The following is a 9,507-nucleotide window of genomic DNA, read 5'->3' as shown; positions in this document are numbered from 1 at the left end:
ATTTGCGGCTGAGGACCTGGGCCAAAGTGACCTGCATTGCTCCATTTGACCGAGAGCACATGATTCTTATCCTCATATGAACAACACAGAGTTAAATTCAAACTAACTTCCCAATGACTTTCAAAGATGGGTAGGAGACGGGCTGGAGCTTGGAAATTAGAATGAAGTTAATTCATTTGACTTGAGAAACTTATAATCAACCTGTCTCCCCTTAAAAGATAGGCTATAAATGGAAGTTTTAATTATTGAGGTTACATGCCTGGTGCCAGCTTTTGATCGGCACCATCTGAGCTGTTCTGTCTTAGGAAAAGACAGTATCTCTTTGCCCAAACGTTTATCACACAGACATTGGTATACACTCACACACATGCATGCACACACCCTTTGGCAAGGCTCTTTCACTCATGGCTTGATTATAAGTAGATATAAGACCCTACTCTTTTATTTTAGATTACTTTTTAATTGCTTTCATTTGAGATTGGGTCTAAACTAAGATCATGGCATTTGGTCCATCACTTCATGGGAAATAGATGGGGAAACAGTGGAAACAGTGTCAGACTTTATTTTTGGGGGCTCCAAAATCACTGCAGATGGTGATTGCAGCCATGAAATTAAAAGATGCTTACTCCTTGGAAGGAAAGTTTTGACCAAACTAGATAGCATATTAAAAAGCAGAGAAATTACTTTGCCAACAAAGGTCTGTCTAATCAAGGCTATGGTTTTTCCAGTGATCATGTATGGATGTGAAAGCCGGACTGTGAAGAAAGCTGAGCACCGAAAAATTGATGATTTTGAACTGTGGTGTTGGAGGAGACTCTGGAGAGTCCCTTGGACTGCAAGGAGATCCAACCAGTCCATCCTAAAGGAGATCAGTCCTGGGTGTTCATTGGAAGAACTGATGCTGAAGCTGAAACTCCAATACTTTGGCCACCTGATGCAAAGAACTGACTCATTAGAAAAGACCCTGATGCTGCGAGGGATTGGGGGCAGGAGGAGAAGGGGATGACAGAGGATGAGATGACTGGATGGCATCACTGACTCGATGGACATGAGTTTGAGTAAACCCCAGGAGTTGGTGATGGACAGGGAGGCCTGGCGTGCTGCAATTCATGGGGTCGCAAAGAATCGGACCTGACTGAATGACTGAACTGAACTGAACTGAACAGGAGGTATCTGGAGAAGGAAATGGCAACACCTTCCAGTATTTTTGCCTAGGAAATCCCACGGACAGAGGTGCCTGGCGGGCTACCATCCATGAGGTCACAAAAGAACTGGACACAACTTAGGGACTTAACAGCAAGCACAACCCTCCCTCTCTACTGTCTCCTCCCTTCTCCCTCACACACAGGTGCACTTGGGTAGGATGAACAGAACTACCTCCAGCTTCCTCCAAAGACCTGGGACAGTTTAAAACATAGCCTTAGTATAAAACAAGTGTCCTTTAAATCTTTTTGGTGAATAGGCCATTGCTTATGAACAAATATGCTAGATAAGCAGAAAAATCAAGGGCATTCTAGAAGCTTTGGACCTCCAACTGTCTGATCTTTGGACCATCAGGAATCTCAGTAGCTTTGGAAATATCCCTAGTTCTGCAAAGTAGGTGAAAAATAAGGTTTTTACAGGTGGATAATAGGGATAATATAATATCTTTACTGCTTACAAGCAGATACCTACATTTGCTGTGCCATAATAACTTCACACTTTTATATATTTAACACATGCAAGACATATTTTCTTCTTTTAGTACTTGAACCCCATTGATGAGTGCTGCATTATTTATTTTTGTTTTTACATTGGATAAGAATCATGTGATAAATGTATCTATGAATTCAACCCAAACTCTTCTGAGTCAGGATTGAAATCCCTTTGCAAAACAAAAACAAGGGTGTTCTCATTTTTGCATGATTCTGATTTTACACAGAGATCACAGGAAAGGCAGATAGGTGCATATTTTGTCTTATGAATATCTCTGAACCTGGTGATTAGAAATGAGCTCTAGTGTGTGACTCACCCCACTCCAGTACTCTTGCCTGGAAAATCCCATGGACGGAGGAGCCTGGTGGGCTGCAGTCCATGGGGGTCGCTAAGAGTTGGGCACAACTGAGCGACTTCCCTTTCACTTTTCACTTTCATGCATTGGAGAAGGAAATGGCAACCCACTCCAGTGTTCTTGCCTGGACAATGCCAGGGTCGGGGGAGCCTGGTGGGCTGCCGTCTATGGGGTCGAATAGAGTCAGACATGACTGAGACTGAAGTGACTTAGTTTAGCTTAGCTAGTGTGTGACTCAAGAGATAAGTTGCCTCCCGGTTGGCTCAGATGGTAAAGCGTCTGCCTACAATGCAGGAGGCCTGGGTTCAATCCCTGGGTTGGGAAGATCTCTTGGAGAAGGAAATGGCAACCCACTCCAGTATCCTTGCCTGGAAAATCCCATGGACGGAAAAGCCTGGTAGGCCCCAGTTCATGGGGTCGCAAAGAGTCGGACATGACTGAGCGACTTAATTTTCACTTTCATTCTATCCTCACCTTGCTGGGTGACTTTGGGAGAGATCTCTAAATTTTTGAAGTTCAAGATCTTTATCTGAACAGTGAGACAATAAACCTGGTTGATGTAACTCAGGGAATCCTTAAACCTCATTATGTTATTATGATGACTCAGTAGACTAATATTGTGAAAGATAATTCCTTCGTGGGCATGATCTCAACTTTCATCCTGTTAGTCTATGTGCTGTGCTTAGTTGTGTCCGACTCTTTGTGACCCCATAGATGATAGCCCACCAGGGTCCTCTATCCATGGGGACTCTCCAGGCAAGAATACTGGAGTGGGTTGCCATGTCCTCTTCCAGAGGATCTTCCCAACCCAGGGATCAAACCCAGGTCTCCCACATTGCAGGTGGATTCTTTACCATCTGAGCCACCAGGGAAGTCTATAGTCATACTTAGTCTATAGCCAAATTTATATTATCATTACTGATATCATCATTATTGTTATCATCATGAACACTAATATGTGAATATAGGACAAATCCAATAATATCAAAGTGAAAGTCTCTCAGTTGTGTCCAACTCTGTGTCCCATGAACTATACAGTCCATGGAATTCTCCAGGCCAGAATACTGGAGTGGGTAGCCTTTCCCTTCTCCAGGGGATCTTCCCAACCCAGGGATCAAACCCAGGTCTCCTGCATTGCAGGCGGATTCTTTACCAGCTGAGTGACAAAGGTGCATTATAAAAAGTCCCCCCACCTCACTGAACTGCAGCTATAATTTCACTACCTAAACACAATTTTAATCATTTTCTTTTTTAATATTTATCAGATTACTGTAATTTTTCTATATCTCTGTCTAGATTAACTTTATTCATTTATTCTATTTATATTTTATCTTTTCCCATATACCTTTTTGAAAATGCCATTCTCTTCCTATATCAAACACATAAACTGAGTCTGAAGGAAATAGGGACATTTTCTTTTATTTCTGAGATCCAGGGATCCTGTCCAGGAGGAGCATTGCTCTGAAACCAAAGGGCAGTCTGCTGCTCTCAGTAACTTTGGGTGCTCTGAGAGAATGCCTCCAATGGGTTGTCTATCCTATTGTGAGACGAAATATGAAGAACCAGTCAGAACCTTCTGAAAAGTATATCTCAAAGTCATTTAAGAAATGTGCTACTCATTAAATTAGTCATAGTTTAGTGGTTTTTGAGCTTCAGTGAATCTGAGTCTTCTTTGAATTTCTTTTTTTCATTTTTGTACCTTTAGTTATCAATATTAACACATATATTTGGACTTGAACTTCTGCAACTGTCAGAACAAATGAGACAAAACAGAAATCTATTGTTTTTCCTGTTGCCTCTGGTTTGTTTTTAAAACCTAATTATTCACAAATGTGGCATTTCGCTGTTTTCCTTAGAGCTGTGAATAAGGACTTGGCAAAAATCAATGCCTTATTTTTATGTGGAATTGTATAAGAAGAGGGTCCCTAAAAGAATTGGAAGAATTAGAGGAAAAATACATTTTTCATAAGGAGAAATGAAAGGAATGTTTAAATTAAGCAAGAAAGATTCAGGGAAAATTAATGATTCTTGTGGAGAAAAATATTTACTGAATATTAACACAATAAAAATAAATGTTTTACCTGGATGCAACCAAAACAATTCTTGAGGCACATATTTTACTTTATAAGAACTCTGATATAGAGAAAAGGTTAGTAAAAATAGCTTCATAAAATTGAAATGTTTTGGATAAAATATTAATCAATACATTAGCAGGTATAAAAATTGTCACTTTAGCTGTCTTTTTAAAATCTGCTCTTGTATTAGGGGCTTAATTTCTCTAGAATTTTTTAAAGAATGTGACTAGAGTTTTATATACAGGAAGAAGCATATAATGTGAAAAACAGTGCTGTTTTACTTGAATAGATTTTTTAAAAACTGTTTTCAATATGACTTCATATTTACTCTCCAATCTGAATCTCATGAGAACTCCATGAAATAGGGCAAATATGTGTGTCTGTATTTTGTAGATGAGTAATCTGAGTTTCACAGAATGAATGACTTGTTCATGGTCACAAATAAATCAGCAGCTAAGCCTAGACTCAAATCCACTTTTCTTTATCTCTAATTTCTATGATGTTTTTATAAGAAATAAAGCTCCATTTGTGGCTGGAAAAACATAGCATCACATTCTCTTTTGACATTAGCAATCCTTTAACCTTCTTCAAAGTTGCCTCACATGTCATTTCTCCAAGTTCTTTATAAGTTCTCTTACTGCATGATATCATCTGTAATTGATAAGGATATCTGGGAGCACCTTGTTTTCCATTATTGATTATCTAGTTTTGGTTTCTTCTCCTCCCACTCCACACTCTCCTTCCTCCTCTGACCCCCTCCCCTGTTTTCCTCCATAAATGTTGGCACCACAGAGAAAGGACAGAGAAGGCAATGTATTAATAGCTTAGTTACATAATTCAATTAGACCTAAAATTAAATCCCATTCTGATAATTTACATGGATGATGTTTTATAGGTTATATAAACTCTAAGCTTTATATGCCTCATCTGTAAAACAATACCTGCCTGTAATTAACATAACATTTTGAAAATTTCCCATTTACCACTCATTTCTGGTGGGTTGTCAATCATGACTCACTTTTTGATCCTTGGAGGTGGGCAGCAAGGAAGCTTCATTTTCCCAGTTACAAGAACTGGCTAAAGGATAGACATGTGAGCCAAGCAACTTTGATCAAGTCACTTCCTTGGAACTTTGCTTAAAAAGTAAAGGGAGTAATATTCCATGGTGTATATGTACCACAGCTTCCTTATCCATTCATCTGCTGATGGGCATCTAGGTTGCTTCCATGTCCTGGCTATTATAAACAGTGCTTCGATGAACATTGGGGTGCACGTGTCTCTTTCAGATCTGGTTTCCTCAGTGTGTATGCCCAGAAGTGGGATTGCTGGGTCATATGGCAGTTCTATTACTCAGCCATTAAAAAGAATTCATTTGAACCAGTCCTAATGAGATGGATGAAGCTGGAGCCCATTATACAGAGTGAAGTAAGCCAGAAAGATAAAGAACATTACAGCATACTAACACATATATATGGAATTTAGAAAGGTGATAACGATAACCCTATATGCAGAACAGAAAAAGAGACACAGAAATACAGAACAGACTTTTGAACTTTGTGGGAGAATGTGAGGGTGGGATATTTCAAAAGAACAGCATGTATACTATCTATGGTGAAACAGATCACCAGCCCAGGTGGGATGCACGAGACAAGTGCTCCGGCCTGGTGCACTGGGAAGACCCAGAGGAATCGGGTGGAGAGGGAGGTGGGAGGGGGGATCGGGATTGGGAATACATGTAAATCCATGGCTGATTCATATCAATGTATGACAAAACCCACTGGAAAAAAAAATAATAATAATAAAAATAAATTAAAAAAAAAAAGTAAAGGGAGATTCTCTTTATAGTTTTAAGTGTATCTTCTCTGTCACATGGAGGAATACTGGTCTTACAATGAAACAATGAGGTCAAAACATAAAGAGAAGTGAGGAGAGATAAGAGAGTGTGTAGGGACTGTAGGTAAAAGCTTAATCCATTTTCACCCACCCTTCCTAGCACAGTGACATGCTAAAGCCTTCTTATTGCCTTTATTATGATATTATTTTACTTAATATAGCTATGATTTGGCTTCTTTTGGTTGCATTTCAGGGTCTCTTTTTTAACTTTTATTTTATATTGTAATGTAGTTGATTTACAATGTTTTAGTTTTACATACAGCAAAGTGATTCAGACATATATCTCCATTCTTTCAGATTCTTTTCCCATATAGGTTATTATAGAATACTGAATAGAGTTCCTTGTGCTATACAGTAGGTCCTTGTTGGTTATCTATTTTATATATAGTGTGTGCTTGTTAATCCCAAACTCCTGATTTATCCCTCCAGGCTTTCCCTTTGGTAACCATAAATTTATTTTCAAAGTCTGTAGATCTGTTTCTGTTTTGTAAATAAGTTAATTTGTATCATTTTTAAGATTCTACATTGTAAGTGATATCATAGACACTTTTTTTCACTGTCTGACTTACTTCACTTAATATGATAATCTCTAGGTCCATCTATGTTGCTACAAATGGCATTTCCACATTAGTTTTTATGGCTGAGTAATATTCTATTGTGTGTATGTACCACACTTATTTACCCTTCCCTCCTTTGTTGGACATTTAGGTTCCATTCATGTCTTAGCTATTGTAAGTAGTGCTTCAGAGAACATTGGGTGCATGTATCTTTTCAAATTTTGATTTTCTACAGATATATTCCCAGGAGTGAGATTGCTGGATCATATGGTAGTTCTATTTTTAGTTTTTAAAGGACCCTCTATACTGTTCTCCATAGTGATTGCACCAATTTACATTCCCACCAACAGTGTAGGAGGGTTCCCTTTTCTCCACACCGTCTCCAGCATTTATTGTTTGTAGTCATTCTGACTGGTGTAAGGTGACACTTCATTGTAGTTTTAATTTGTGGTGGTTTAGATGCTAAGTCATGTCCAACTCTTGCAGCCCCATGGACTGTAGCCTGCCAGGGTCTCCTGTCCATGAGATTCTCCAGGAAAGAAGACTGGAGTGGGTTGCCATTTCCTTCCCCAGGGAATATTCCTGAACCTGAAATTGAACCCAGGTCTTCTGCATTGCAGGCAGATTCTTTACTGACTGAGTCACCTTCAATGGCAGTTTTAATTTGCATATCTCTAATCAGCAATTTTGAGCATTTTTTCACTTCTTGGCCATCTGTATGTCTTCTTTGAAGAAATGTCTATTTAGATCGTCTGCAAATTTTTTGATTGGATATTTTATTTGTTTCTTTGATATTGAGCTGCATGAGCTGTTCATAAATTTTGGAGATTAATCCCTTGTTGGTTGGGTAGCTTTGTTTGCAAATATTTTCTCCCATTCTGTGAGCTATCTTTATATTTATGGTTTCCTTTTCTGTGCAAATCTTTTAATTTTAATTATGTCTCACCTGTTTATTTATTTTTATTACTCTAGCAGGTAGATCCATAAAGATATTCCTAAAATTTATATCAAAGAATGTTCTGCCTATGTTTCCCTCTAAGAGTTTTATAGTACCTGGCCTTACATTTAGGCCTTTTAACTATTTTAACAACTTACTGACCAGAGATGTATTAATACATTGTTTATTACCTCAAAATAATTGACTGGGGTGTTTCAAAATATTCACTTAAATAATAAATTACCAGCCATATGCATAGTTCCTGCAAAAAGTCCCCTGGTCAATAATGTGATTTTTTTTGATATTATGTTAAAGAATCTTGTAATTACATTCTTTTACATGTAGCTGTCCAATTTCCCAGCACAATTTATTGAAGAGACTGTCTTTTCTCCATCGTGTAGTCTTGCCTCCCTTGTAGATTGATTGACCTTAGGTGTATGGGTTTGTTTCTTTCTTTTTTTTTTTATCCTGTTCTATTGATCTATATTTCTGATTTTATGCCAGTACCATACTGTTTTGATGACTGTAGCTTTGTAGTATAGTCTGAAGTCAGGGAGCCAGATTTGTCCAGCTCAGTTCTTTTAAGATTGCTTTGGCTATTTGGGATCTTTTGTATCTCCACACAAATTTATTTATTTATTTTTTTGGTTCTAGTTCTGTGAAAAATACCACTGCAAATTTGTAAAGATTATATTGAATCTGTATACTGCCTTGGGTAGGACAGTCATTTTGGCAATATATATTCTTCTAATTCAAGAACATGTTTGGGTCATCTTCAGTTCCTTTCTTCTACATCTTACAGTTCTTTGAATAATTCATTATGTTGTAAGGTTGTGGTAAAAAGTGAACTAAATAACGTACTATCTTTGATGCCTGGCACATGGCAGTATAAATAACAAAATAATTGAAAAATTATTAAAAATATTGATAAGAATATTTTGTTTATTTTTATTCCTACAAATTTTTCTGAACATGTCAAGCAACTTTGCAGAAGGTTAAAGGATTGGTTAATGTAAAAAGAGGATATGATACTATGATCTGTCAATTTAGTAAAAATGAATTAATCTTTAATGCATATTGCTAAAAGAAAGACTACTCTGAAATGGCAAAAGACTATGATTTTATTACATAGCATCTGGAAACTATAGAGGCAGTAAAAATGTCACTGGTTTCCAGTGGTTCACGGGAATGGTAAGGCTGAATGTTGAAACACAGTGGATTTCTTAGGATGGTGAAGCACATTTTGTCAAAATGAATTGAATTTTTTAACTCAAAGAGTGAAACTTAAGGTATGCAAATTTAAAAAAATCATTTAATAGAATTCCAAGATAGAATTAGGTTAGCCAAGATAACCTAACTTTATTACACATGTATGAAACAACTGTATTGAAGGTGATGATGAAGGAACTCTGATCTAAGTAGCTTTGGAATCCAGTGGAATCTATAGGAAAAAGTGAAGCATATAAAGGATTATATTTTAGTTGGTTTTCTACAAGCATTCAGTTCAGTTCAGTTGCTCAGTCATGTCCAACTCTTTGTGACCCCATGGACTGCAGCATGCCAGGCTTCCCTGTCCATCACCAACCCCTGAAGCTTGCTTAAACTCATGTCCATCAAGTCAGTGATGCCAGACAATTGTCTCATCCTTTGTTGTCCCCTTCTCCTCTTGCCTTCAATCTTTCCCAGCATCAGGGTCTTTTCAAATGAGTCAGTTCTTCCCATCAGGTGGCCAAAGTATTGGAGCTTCAGCATCAGTCCTTCAAATGGATATTCAGGACTGGTTTCCTTCAGGATTGATTGGTTGATCTCCTTCCTGCCTGAGGGACTCTCAAGAGTCTTCTCCAACACCACAGTTCAAAAGCATCAATTCTTTGGTGCTCAGCTTTCTTTACGGTCCAACTCTCACATCCATACATGACTACTGGAAAAACCAAAGCTTTGACTAGATGACCCTTGTTGGCAAAATAATGTTTCTTCTTTTTAATATGCTGTCTA

At 37.8% G+C, this 9,507-nt stretch overlaps 1 non-coding gene across 1 annotated transcript; it reads left to right on the top strand.

The window, feature by feature from the left end:
- Positions 1-2,302: 2,302 nt before the first annotated feature.
- Positions 2,303-2,374, top strand: TRNAC-ACA (transfer RNA cysteine (anticodon ACA)). The gene has a single exon. It is a non-coding gene; the product is annotated as a tRNA-Cys (tRNA).
- The last annotated feature ends 7,133 nt before the right edge of the window (positions 2,375-9,507 follow it).

The sequence above is a fragment of the Dama dama genome, chromosome 15 (assembly GCF_033118175.1).
Source record: "Dama dama isolate Ldn47 chromosome 15, ASM3311817v1, whole genome shotgun sequence".
NCBI classification, from domain to species: Eukaryota; Metazoa; Chordata; class Mammalia; order Artiodactyla; family Cervidae; genus Dama; species Dama dama.
The sequence above is the reverse complement of the archived record's forward strand: the minus strand, read 5'-3'. Positions and strand labels throughout refer to the sequence as shown.